At 50.2% G+C, this 12,462-nt stretch overlaps 1 protein-coding gene across 2 annotated transcripts in view; it reads left to right on the top strand.

Moving 5' to 3' along the window:
- LOC140392864 (pregnancy zone protein-like) overlaps nucleotides 1–12,462 on the top strand; it is a 391,109-nt gene that overhangs the window by 315,355 nt on the left and 63,292 nt on the right. The window lies entirely within an intron of this gene.

Below are 12,462 nucleotides of genomic sequence, written 5' to 3'. Positions count from 1 at the left end.
TCTTCGTTTCTCCTGTCCTCACCTGGTCCTTCTCCTCCTCTTTATTTCTCCTGTGTTCACCTGGTCCATTTCCTCCTCTTCAATTCTCCTGTCTTCACCTGGTCCATCCCCACCTCATCATTTCTCCTGTCGTCACCTGGTCCATCTCTATCTCTTCTTTTCTCCTGACTTCAACTGTCCAACTCCACCTCTTCAATACTCCTGTCTTCACATGGTCCACCTCCACCTCTTCAATTCTCCTGTCTTCACCTGGTCCACCTTCACCTCTTCAATTCTCCTGTCTTTATCAGGTCCATCTCTACCTCTTCATTTTGCCTGTCGTCACCTGGTCCATCTCCACCTCTTCATTTCTCCTGTCCTCACTGGTCCATCTCCACCTCTTCATTTCTCCTATATTTGCCTGGTCCATCTCCATCTCTTCAATAATTCTCCTGTCTTCACCTGGTCCATCTCCATCTCTTCATTTCTCCTGTCTTCACCTGGTCCATCTCCACCTCTTCATTTCGCCTGTCGTCACCTGGTCCATCTCCACCTCTTCATTTCAACTGCCGTCAGCTGGTCCATTTCCACCTCTTCAATTCTCCTGTCTTCGCCTAGTCCATCTCCACCGCTTCACTTCTCCTGTCTTCAGCTGGTCGACCTCCACCTCTTCGTTTCTCCTGTCGTCACCTGGTCCTTCTCATAGATTTCATAGAATTTACAGTGCATTAGGAGGCCATTCGGCCCATCGAGTCTGCACCGGCTCTTGGAAAGAGCACCCTACCCAAGGTCAACACCTCCACCTCATCCCCATAACCCAGTAACCCCACCCAACACTATGGGCAATTTTGGACACTAAGGGCAATTTATCATGGCCAATCCACCTAACCTGCACATCTTTGGACTGTGGGAGGAAACCGGAGCACCCGGAGGAACCCCACGCAGACACGGGGAGAACGTGCAGACTCCGCACAGACAGTGAACCAAGCCGGGAATCGAACCTGGGACCCTGGAGCTGTGATGCAATTGGGCTAACCACCATGCTACCGTGCTGCCCTTAATTTCGGCTGTCATCACTGGTCCATCTCCACCTCTTCATTTCTCCTGTCGCCACTGGTCCATTTCCACCTCTTCACTTCTCCTGTCTTCGCCTGGTCCATCTCCATCTCTTTATTTCTCCTGTCTTCACCTGTGTCATCTCCACCTCTTCACTTGTCCTATCTTCACCTGCTCCATCTCCATCTCTTCATTTCTCCTGTCTTCACCTGGTCCATCTCCACCTCTTCATTTCGCCTGTCGTCACCTGGTCCATCTCCACCTCTTCATTTCGCCTGTCATCACCTGGTCCATCTCCACCTCTTCATTTCTCCGGTCTTCGCCTGGTCCATCGCCATCTCTTCATTTCTCCTGTCTTCACCTGTCCAACTCCCCCTCTTCATTTCTCCCATCTTCGTCTGGTCCATATCTTCATTTCTCCTGCCATCAGCTGCTCCATCTCCACCTCTTCATTTTTCCTGTCTTCACCTGGTCCACCTTCACCACTTCAATTCTCCTATCTTCACCTGGTCCATCTCCACCTCTTCACTTCTCCTGTCTTCGCCTGGTCCATCTGCATCTCTTCATTGCTCCTATCCTCACCTGGTCCATCTCCATCTCTTCATTTCTCCTGACTTCACCTGTCCATCTCATACCTCTTCATTTCTCCTGTCTTCACCTGGTCCATCTCCACCTCGTCACTTCTCCTGTCTGCACCTGGTCCATCTCCACCTCGTCACTTCTGCTGTCTTCGCCTGGTCCACCTCCACCTCTTCATTTCTCCTGTTATCACCTAGTGCATTTCTATCTCTTAATTTCTCCTGTCTTCATCTGGTCCACCTTCCCTCTTCATTTCACCTGTCGTCATCTGGTCCATCGCCACCTCTTCATTTCCCCTCTCTTCACCTGGTCTATCCCCACCTCTTCATTTCTCCGGTCTTCGCCTGGTCTATCGCCATCTCTTCATTTCTCCTGTCTTCACCTGTCCAACTCCCCCTCTTCATTTCTCCCATCTTCGCCTGGTCCATATCTTCATTTCTCCTGCCATCAGCTGCTCCATCTCCACCTCTTCATTTTTCCTGTCTTCACCTGGTCCACCTTCACCACTTCAATTCTCCTATCTTCACCTGGTCCATCTCCACCTCTTCACTTCTCCTGTCGCCACTGGTCCATTTCCACCTCTTCACTTCTCCTGTCTTCGCCTGGTCCATCTCCATCTCTTTATTTCTCCTGTCTTCACCTGTGTCATCTCCACCTCTTCACTTGTCCTATCTTCACCTGCTCCATCTCCATCTCTTCATTTCTCCTGTCTTCACCTGGTCCATCTCCACCTCTTCATTTCGCCTGTCGTCACCTGGTCCATCTCCACCTCTTCATTTCGCCTGTCATCACCTGGTCCATCTCCACCTCTTCATTTCTCCGGTCTTCGCCTGGTCCATCGCCATCTCTTCATTTCTCCTGTCTTCACCTGTCCAACTCCCCCTCTTCATTTCTCCCATCTTCGCCTGGTCCATATCTTCATTTCTCCTGCCATCAGCTGCTCCATCTCCACCTCTTCATTTTTCCTGTCTTCACCTGGTCCACCTTCACCACTTCAATTCTCCTATCTTCACCTGGTCCATCTCCACCTCTTCACTTCTCCTGTCTTCACCTGGTCCATCTCCATCTCTTCATTGCTCCTATCCTCAACTGGTCCATCTCCATCTCTTCATTTCTCCTGACTTCACCTGTCCATCTCATACCTCTTCATTTCTCCTGTCTTCACCTGGTCCATCTCCACCTCGTCACTTCTCCTGTCTGCACCTGGTCCATCTCCACCTCGTCACTTCTGCTGTCTTCGCCTGGTCCACCTCCACCTCTTCATTTCTCCTGTTATCACCTAGTGCATTTCTATCTCTTAATTTCTCCTGTCTTCATCTGGTCCACCTTCCCTCTTCATTTCACCTGTCGTCATCTGGTCCATCGCCACCTCTTCATTTCCCCTCTCTTCACCTGGTCTATCCCCACCTCTTCATTTCTCCGGTCTTCGCCTGGTCTATCGCCATCTCTTCATTTCTCCTGTCTTCACCTGTCCAACTCCCCCTCTTCATTTCTCCCATCTTCGCCTGGTCCATATCTTCATTTCTCCTGCCATCAGCTGCTCCATCTCCACCTCTTCATTTTTCCTGTCTTCACCTGGTCCACCTTCACCACTTCAATTCTCCTATCTTCACCTGGTCCATCTCCACCTCTTCACTTCTCCTGCCTTCACCTGGTCCATCTCCATCTCTTCATTGCTCCTGTCCTCACCTGGTCCCTCTTAAACTCTTCATTTCACCTGTCATCATCTGGTCCATCTCCACCTCTTCATTTCTCCTGTCTTCGCCTGGTCCATCTCCACCTCCTCATTTCTCCTGTCTTCGCCTGGTCATCGTCCACCTCTTCATTTCTCCTGTCTTCGCCTGGTCCATCCCTATCTCTTCATTGCTCCTGTCTTCACCTGGTCCAGCTCCACTTCTTAATTTCTCCTGTGTTCACCTTGTCCCCCTTCACCTCTTCAATACTCCTGTCTTCACATGGTCCACCTCCACCTCTTCAATTCTCCTGTCTTCACCTGGTCCACCTTCACCTCTTCAATTCTCCTGTCTTTATCTGGTCCATCTCCACCTCTTCATTTTGCCTGTCATCACCTGGTCCATCTCCACCTCTTCATTTCTCCTGTCCTCACTGGTCCATCTCCACCTCTTCATTTCTCCTATATTTGCCTGGTCCATCTCCATCTCTTCAATAATTCTCCTGTCTTCACCTGGTCCATCTCCACCTCTTCATTTCTCCTGTCCTCACTGGTCCATCTCCACCTCTTCATTTCTCCTATATTTGCCTGGTCCATCTCCATCTCTTCAATAATTCTCCTGTCTTCACCTGGTCCATCTCCATCTCTTCATTTCTCCTGTCTTCACCTGGTCCATCTCCACCTCTTCATTTCGCCTGTCGTCACCTGGTCCATCTCCACCTCTTCATTTCAACTGCCGTCAGCTGGTCCATTTCCACCTCTTCAATTCTCCTGTCTTCGCCTAGTCCATCTCCACCGCTTCACTTCTCCTGTCTTCAGCTGGTCGACCTCCACCTCTTCGTTTCTCCTGTCGTCACCTGGTCCTTCTCATAGATTTCATAGAATTTACAGTGCATTAGGAGGCCATTCGGCCCATCGAGTCTGCACCGGCTCTTGGAAAGAGCACCCTACCCAAGGTCAACACCTCCACCTCATCCCCATAACCCAGTAACCCCACCCAACACTATGGGCAATTTTGGACACTAAGGGCAATTTATCATGGCCAATCCACCTAACCTGCACATCTTTGGACTGTGGGAGGAAACCGGAGCACCCGGAGGAACCCCACGCAGACACGGGGAGAACGTGCAGACTCCGCACAGACAGTGAACCAAGCCGGGAATCGAACCTGGGACCCTGGAGCTGTGAAGCAATTGGGCTAACCACCATGCTACCGTGCTGCCCGTAATTTCGGCTGTCATCACTGGTCCATCTCCACCTCTTCATTTCTCCTGTCGCCACTGGTCCATTTCCACCTCTTCACTTCTCCTGTCTTCGCCTGGTCCATCTCCATCTCTTTATTTCTCCTGTCTTCACCTGTGTCATCTCCACCTCTTCACTTGTCCTATCTTCACCTGCTCCATCTCCATCTCTTCATTTCTCCTGTCTTCACCTGGTCCATCTCCACCTCTTCATTTCGCCTGTCGTCACCTGGTCCATCTCCACCTCTTCATTTCGCCTGTCATCACCTGGTCCATCTCCACCTCTTCAATTCTCCTGTCTTCGCCTAGTTCATCTCCACCGCTTCACTTCTCCTGTCTTCAGCTGGTCGATCACCACCTCTTCGTTTCTCCTGTCCTCACCTGGTCCTTCTCCTCCTCTTTATTTCTCCTGTGTTCACCTGGTCCATTTCCTCCTCTTCAATTCTCCTGTCTTCACCTGGTCCATCCCCACCTCATCATTTCTCCTGTCGTCACCTGGTCCATCTCTATCTCTTCTTTTCTCCTGACTTCAACTGTCCAACTCCACCTCTTCACTTCTCCTGTCTTCACCTGGGCCATCTCCACCTCTTCATTTCTCCTGTCTACTCCTGGTCCATCTCCACCTCTTAATTTCGGCTGTCGTCACTGGTCCATCTCCAACTCTTCACTTCTCCTGTCTTCGCCTGGTCCATCTCCATCTCTTTATTTCTCCTGTCTTCACCTGGGTCATCTCCACCTCTTCACTTCTCCTATCTTCACCTGGTCCATCTCTACGTCTTAATTTCGGCTGTCGTCACTGGTCCATCTCCACCTCTTCATTTCTCCTGTCGTCACTGGTCCATCTCCAGCTCTTCATTTCTCATGTCTTCACCTGGTCCAACTCCACCGCTTCTCTTCTCCTGTCTTCAGCTGGTCCACCTCCACCTCCTCGTTTCTCCTGTCCTCACCTGGTCGTTCTCCTCTTCATTTCTCCTGTGTTCACCTGGTCCATTTCGACCTCTTTATTTCTCCTGTCGTCATCTGGTCCATCGCCACCTCTTCATTTCTCCTGTCTTCACCTGGTCCATCTCCATCTCTTCATTTCTCCTGTCGTCACTGGTCCATCTCCACCTCTTCATTTCTCCTATATTTGCCTGGTCCATCTCCATCTCTTCAATAATTCTCCTGTCTTCACCTGGTCCATCTCCATCTCTTCATTTCTCCTGTCTTCACCTGGTCCATCTCCACCTCTTCATTTCGCCTGTCGTCACCTGGTCCATCTCCACCTCTTCATTTCTCCTGTCGTCATCTGGTCCATCGCCACCTCTTCATTTCTCCTGTCTTCACCTGGTCCATCTCCATCTCTTCATTTCTCCTGTCGTCACTGGTCCATCTCCACCTCTTCATTTCTCCTATATTTGCCTGGTCCATCCCCATCTATTCAATAATTCTCCTGTCTTCACCTGGTCCATCTCCATCTCTTCATTTCTCCTGTCTTCACCTGGTCCATCTCCACCTCTTCATTTTGCCTGTCGTCACCTGGTCCATCTCCACCTCTTCATTTCGCCTGTCGTCACTGGTCCATCTCCACCTCTTCATTTCTCCTATATTTGCCTGGTCCATCCCCATCTATTCAATAATTCTCCTGTCTTCACCTGGGCCATCTCCACCTCTTAATTTCTCCTGTTTTCACCTGGTCCATCTCCACCTCTTAATTTCGGCTGTCGTCACTGGTCCATCTACAACTCTTCATTTCTCCTGTCGCCACTGGTCCATCTCCACCTCTTCACTTCTCCTATCTTCACCTGCTCCATCTCCATCTCTTCATTTCTCCTGTCTTCACTTGGTCCATCTCCACCTCTTCATTTCGCCTGTCGTCACCTGGTCCATCTCCACCTCTTCATTTCGCCTGTCGTCACCTGGTCCATCTCCACCTCTTCAATTCTCCTGTCTTTGCCTAGTTCATCTCCACCTCTTCACTTCTCTTGTCTTCAGCTGGTCGATCGCCACCTCTTCGTTTCTCCTGTCCTCACCTGGTCCTTCTCCTCCTCTTTATTTCTCCTGTGTTCACCTGGTCCATTTCCACCTCTTCAATTCTCCTGTCTTCACCTGGTCCATCTCCACCTCATAATTTCTCCTGTCGTCACCTGGTCCATCTCTATCTCTTCGTTTCTCCTGACTTCAACTGTCCAACTCCACCTCTTCACTTCTCCTGTCTTCACCTGGGCCACCTCCAACTCTTCATTTCTCCTGTCTTCTCCTGGTCAATCTCCACCTCTTAATTTCGGAGTCGTCACTGGTCCATCGCCACCTCTTCATTTCTCCTGTCGCCACTGGTCCATCTCCAACACTTCACTTCTCCTGTCTTCGCCTGGTCCATCTCCATCTCTTTATTCCTCCTGTCTTCACCTGGGTCATCTCCACCTCTTCACTTCTCCTATCTTCACCTGGTCCATCTCTACCTCTTAATTTCGGCTGTCGTCACTGGTCCATCTCAACCTCTTCATTTCTCCTGTCGTCAATGGTCCATCTCCAGCTCTTCATTTCTCATGTCTTCACCTGGTCCAACTCCACCGCTTCTCTTCTCCTGTCTTCAGCTGGTCCACCTCCACCTCTTCGTTTCTCCTGTCCTCACCTGGTCGTTCTCCTCTTCATTTCTCCTGTGTTCACCTTGTCCATTTCCACCTCTTCAATTCTCCTATCTTCACCTGGTCCACCATCACCTCTTCACTTCTCCTGTCTTCACCTGGGCCATCTCAACCTCTTCAATCCTCCTGTCCTCTCCTGGTACACCTTCACCTCTTCAATTCTCCTGTCTTCACCTGGTCCATCTCCAGCTCTTCATTTCCCCTGTCGTCATCTGGTCCATCGCCACCTCTTCATTTCTCCTGTCTTCACCTGGTCCATCTCCATCTCTTCATTTCTCCTGTCCTCACTGGTCCATCTCCACCTCTTCATTTCTCCTATATTTGCCTGGTCCATCTCCATCTCTTCAATAATTCTCCTGTCTTCACCTGGTCCATCTCCATCTCTTCATTTCTCCTGTCTTCACCTGGTCCATCTTCACCTCTTCATTTCGCCTGTCGTCACCTGGTCCATCTCCACCTCTTCATTTATCCTGTCGTCATCTGGTCCATCGCCACCTCTTCATTTCTCCTGTCTTCACCTCGTCCATCTCCATCTCTTCATTTCTCCTGTCGTCACTGGTCCATCTCCACCTCTTCATTTCTCCTATATTTGCCTGGTCCATCCCCATCTATTCAATAATTCTCCTGTCTTCACCTGGTCCATCTTCATCTCTTCATTTCTCCTGTGTTCACCTGGTCCATCTCCACCTCTTCATTTTGCCTGTCGTCACCTGGTCCATCTCCACCTCTTCATTTCGCCTGTCATCAGCTGGTCCATCTCCACCTCTTCAATTCTCCTGTCTTCGCCTAGTCCATCTCCACCGCTTCACTTCTCCTGTCTTCAGCTGGTCGGTCTCCACGTCTTCGTTTCTCCTGTCCTCACCTGGTCCTTCTCCTCCTCTTTATTTCTCCTGTGTTCACCTGGTCCATCTCCACCTCTTCATTTCTCCTGTCTTCACCTGGGTCATCTCCACCTCTTCACTTCTCCTATCTTCACCTGCTCCATCACCATCTCTTCATTTCTCCTGTCTTCACCTGGTCCATCTCCACCTCTTCATTTCGCCTGTCGTCACCTGGTCCATCTCCACCTCTTTATTTCGACCTGTCGTCACCTGGTCCATCTCCACCTCTTCAATTCTCCTGTCTTTGCCTAGTTCATCTCCACCGCTTCACTTCTCCTGTCTTCAGCTGGTCGGTCTCCACGTCTTCGTTTCTCCTGTCCTCACCTGGTCCTTCTCCTCCTCTTTATTTCTGCTGTGTTCACCTGGTCCATCTCCACCTCTTCATTTCTCCTGTCTTCACCTGGGTCATCTCCACCTCTTCACTTCTCCTATCTTCACCTGCTCCATCACCATTTCTTCATTTCTCCTGTCTTCACCTGGTCCATCTCCACCTCTTCATTTCGCCTGTCGTCACCTGGTCCATCTCCACCTCTTCATTTCGACCTGTCGTCACCTGGTCCATCTCCACCTCTTCAATTCTCCTGTCTTTGCCTAGTTCATCTCCACCGCTTCACTTCTCCTGTCTTCAGCTGGTCGATCTCCACCTCTTCGTTTCTCCTGTCCTCACCTGGTCCTTCTCCTCCTCTTTATTTCTCCTGTGTTCACCTGGTCCATTTCCACCTCTTCAATTCTCCTGTCTTCACCTGGTCCATCTCCACCTCATAATTTCTCCTGTCGTCACCTGGTCCATCTCTATCTCTTCTTTTCTCCTGACTTCAACTGTCCAACTCCACCTCTTCACTTCTCCTGTCTTCACCTGGGCCATCTCCACCTCTTCATTTCTCCTGTCTTCTCCTGGTCCATCTCCACCTCTTAATTTCGGCTGTCGTCACTGGTCCATCTCCACCTCTTCATTTCTCCTGTCGCCACTGGTCCATCTCCAACACTTCACTTCTCCTGTCTTCGCCTGGTCCATCTCCATCTCTTTATTTCTCCTGTCTTCACCTGGGTCATCTCCACCTCTTCACTTCTCCTATCTTCACCTGGTCCATCTCTACCTCTTAATTTCGGCTGTCGTCACTGGTCCATCTCCACCTCTTCATTTCTCCTGTCGTCACTGGTCCATCTCCAGCTCTTCATTTCTCATGTCTTCACCTGGTCCAACACCACCGCTTCTCTTCTCCTGTCTTCAGCTGGTCCACCTCCACCTCTTCGTTTCTCCTCTCCTCACCTGGTCGTTCTCCTCTTCATTTCTCCTGTGTTCACCTGGTCCATTTCCACCTCTTCAATTCTCCTATCTTCACCTGGTCCACCATCACCTCTTCACTTCTCCTGTCTTCACCTGGGCCATCTCAACCTCTTCAATCCTCCTGTCCTCTCCTGGTACAACTTCACCTCTTCACTTCTCCTATCTTCACCTGGTCCATCTCTACCTCTTAATTTCGGCTGTCGTCACTGGTCCATCTCAACCTCTTCATTTCTCCTGTCGTCAATGGTCCATCTCCAGCTCTTCATTTCTCATGTCTTCACCTGGTCCAACTCCACCGCTTCTCTTCTCCTGTCTTCAGCTGGTCCACCTCCACCTCTTCGTTTCTCCTGTCCTCACCTGGTCGTTCTCCTCTTCATTTCTCCTGTGTTCACCTTGTCCATTTCCACCTCTTCAATTCTCCTATCTTCACCTGGTCCACCATCACCTCTTCACTTCTCCTGTCTTCACCTGGGCCATCTCAACCTCTTCAATCCTCCTGTCCTCTCCTGGTACACCTTCACCTCTTCAATTCTCCTGTCTTCACCTGGTCCATCTCCAGCTCTTCATTTCCCCTGTCGTCATCTGGTCCATCGCCACCTCTTCATTTCTCCTGTCTTCACCTGGTCCATCTCCATCTCTTCATTTCTCCTGTCCTCACTGGTCCATCTCCACCTCTTCATTTCTCCTATATTTGCCTGGTCCATCTCCATCTCTTCAATAATTCTCCTGTCTTCACCTGGTCCATCTCCATCTCTTCATTTCTCCTGTCTTCACCTGGTCCATCTTCACCTCTTCATTTCGCCTGTCGTCACCTGGTCCATCTCCACCTCTTCATTTATCCTGTCGTCATCTGGTCCATCGCCACCTCTTCATTTCTCCTGTCTTCACCTCGTCCATCTCCATCTCTTCATTTCTCCTGTCGTCACTGGTCCATCTCCACCTCTTCATTTCTCCTATATTTGCCTGGTCCATCCCCATCTATTCAATAATTCTCCTGTCTTCACCTGGTCCATCTTCATCTCTTCATTTCTCCTGTGTTCACCTGGTCCATCTCCACCTCTTCATTTTGCCTGTCGTCACCTGGTCCATCTCCACCTCTTCATTTCGCCTGTCATCAGCTGGTCCATCTCCACCTCTTCAATTCTCCTGTCTTCGCCTAGTCCATCTCCACCGCTTCACTTCTCCTGTCTTCAGCTGGTCGGTCTCCACGTCTTCGTTTCTCCTGTCCTCACCTGGTCCTTCTCCTCCTCTTTATTTCTCCTGTGTTCACCTGGTCCATCTCCACCTCTTCATTTCTCCTGTCTTCACCTGGGTCATCTCCACCTCTTCACTTCTCCTATCTTCACCTGCTCCATCACCATCTCTTCATTTCTCCTGTCTTCACCTGGTCCATCTCCACCTCTTCATTTCGCCTGTCGTCACCTGGTCCATCTCCACCTCTTTATTTCGACCTGTCGTCACCTGGTCCATCTCCACCTCTTCAATTCTCCTGTCTTTGCCTAGTTCATCTCCACCGCTTCACTTCTCCTGTCTTCAGCTGGTCGGTCTCCACGTCTTCGTTTCTCCTGTCCTCACCTGGTCCTTCTCCTCCTCTTTATTTCTGCTGTGTTCACCTGGTCCATCTCCACCTCTTCATTTCTCCTGTCTTCACCTGGGTCATCTCCACCTCTTCACTTCTCCTATCTTCACCTGCTCCATCACCATTTCTTCATTTCTCCTGTCTTCACCTGGTCCATCTCCACCTCTTCATTTCGCCTGTCGTCACCTGGTCCATCTCCACCTCTTCATTTCGACCTGTCGTCACCTGGTCCATCTCCACCTCTTCAATTCTCCTGTCTTTGCCTAGTTCATCTCCACCGCTTCACTTCTCCTGTCTTCAGCTGGTCGATCTCCACCTCTTCGTTTCTCCTGTCCTCACCTGGTCCTTCTCCTCCTCTTTATTTCTCCTGTGTTCACCTGGTCCATTTCCACCTCTTCAATTCTCCTGTCTTCACCTGGTCCATCTCCACCTCATAATTTCTCCTGTCGTCACCTGGTCCATCTCTATCTCTTCTTTTCTCCTGACTTCAACTGTCCAACTCCACCTCTTCACTTCTCCTGTCTTCACCTGGGCCATCTCCACCTCTTCATTTCTCCTGTCTTCTCCTGGTCCATCTCCACCTCTTAATTTCGGCTGTCGTCACTGGTCCATCTCCACCTCTTCATTTCTCCTGTCGCCACTGGTCCATCTCCAACACTTCACTTCTCCTGTCTTCGCCTGGTCCATCTCCATCTCTTTATTTCTCCTGTCTTCACCTGGGTCATCTCCACCTCTTCACTTCTCCTATCTTCACCTGGTCCATCTCTACCTCTTAATTTCGGCTGTCGTCACTGGTCCATCTCCACCTCTTCATTTCTCCTGTCGTCACTGGTCCATCTCCAGCTCTTCATTTCTCATGTCTTCACCTGGTCCAACACCACCGCTTCTCTTCTCCTGTCTTCAGCTGGTCCACCTCCACCTCTTCGTTTCTCCTCTCCTCACCTGGTCGTTCTCCTCTTCATTTCTCCTGTGTTCACCTGGTCCATTTCCACCTCTTCAATTCTCCTATCTTCACCTGGTCCACCATCACCTCTTCACTTCTCCTGTCTTCACCTGGGCCATCTCAACCTCTTCAATCCTCCTGTCCTCTCCTGGTACAACTTCACCTCTTCAATTCTCCTGTCTTCACCTGGTCCATCTCCAGCTCTTCATTTCTCCTGTCGTCATCTGTTCCATCGCCACCTCATCATTTCTCCTGTCTTCACCTGGTCCATCTCCATCTCTTCATTTCTCCTGTCGTCACTGGTCCATCTCCACCTCTTCATTTCTTCTATATTTGCCTGGTCCATCTCCATCTCTTCAATAATTCTCCTGTCTTCACCTGGTCCATCTCCATCTCTTCATTTCTCCTGTCTTCACCTGGTCCATCTCCACCTCTTCATTTCGCCTGTCGTCACCTGGTCCATCTCCACCTCTTCATTTCTCCTGTCGTCATCTGGTCCATCGCCACCTCTTCATTTCTCCTGTCTTCACCTGGTCCATCTCCATCTCTTCATTTCTCCTGTCGTCACTGGTCCATCTCCACCTCTTCATTTCTCCTATATTTGCCTGGTCCATCCC

This window comes from Scyliorhinus torazame, chromosome 16, assembly GCF_047496885.1.
Source record: "Scyliorhinus torazame isolate Kashiwa2021f chromosome 16, sScyTor2.1, whole genome shotgun sequence".
In the NCBI taxonomy this organism is placed as follows: domain Eukaryota; kingdom Metazoa; phylum Chordata; class Chondrichthyes; order Carcharhiniformes; family Scyliorhinidae; genus Scyliorhinus; species Scyliorhinus torazame.
This window is presented reverse-complemented; position numbering and strand designations above follow the sequence as displayed.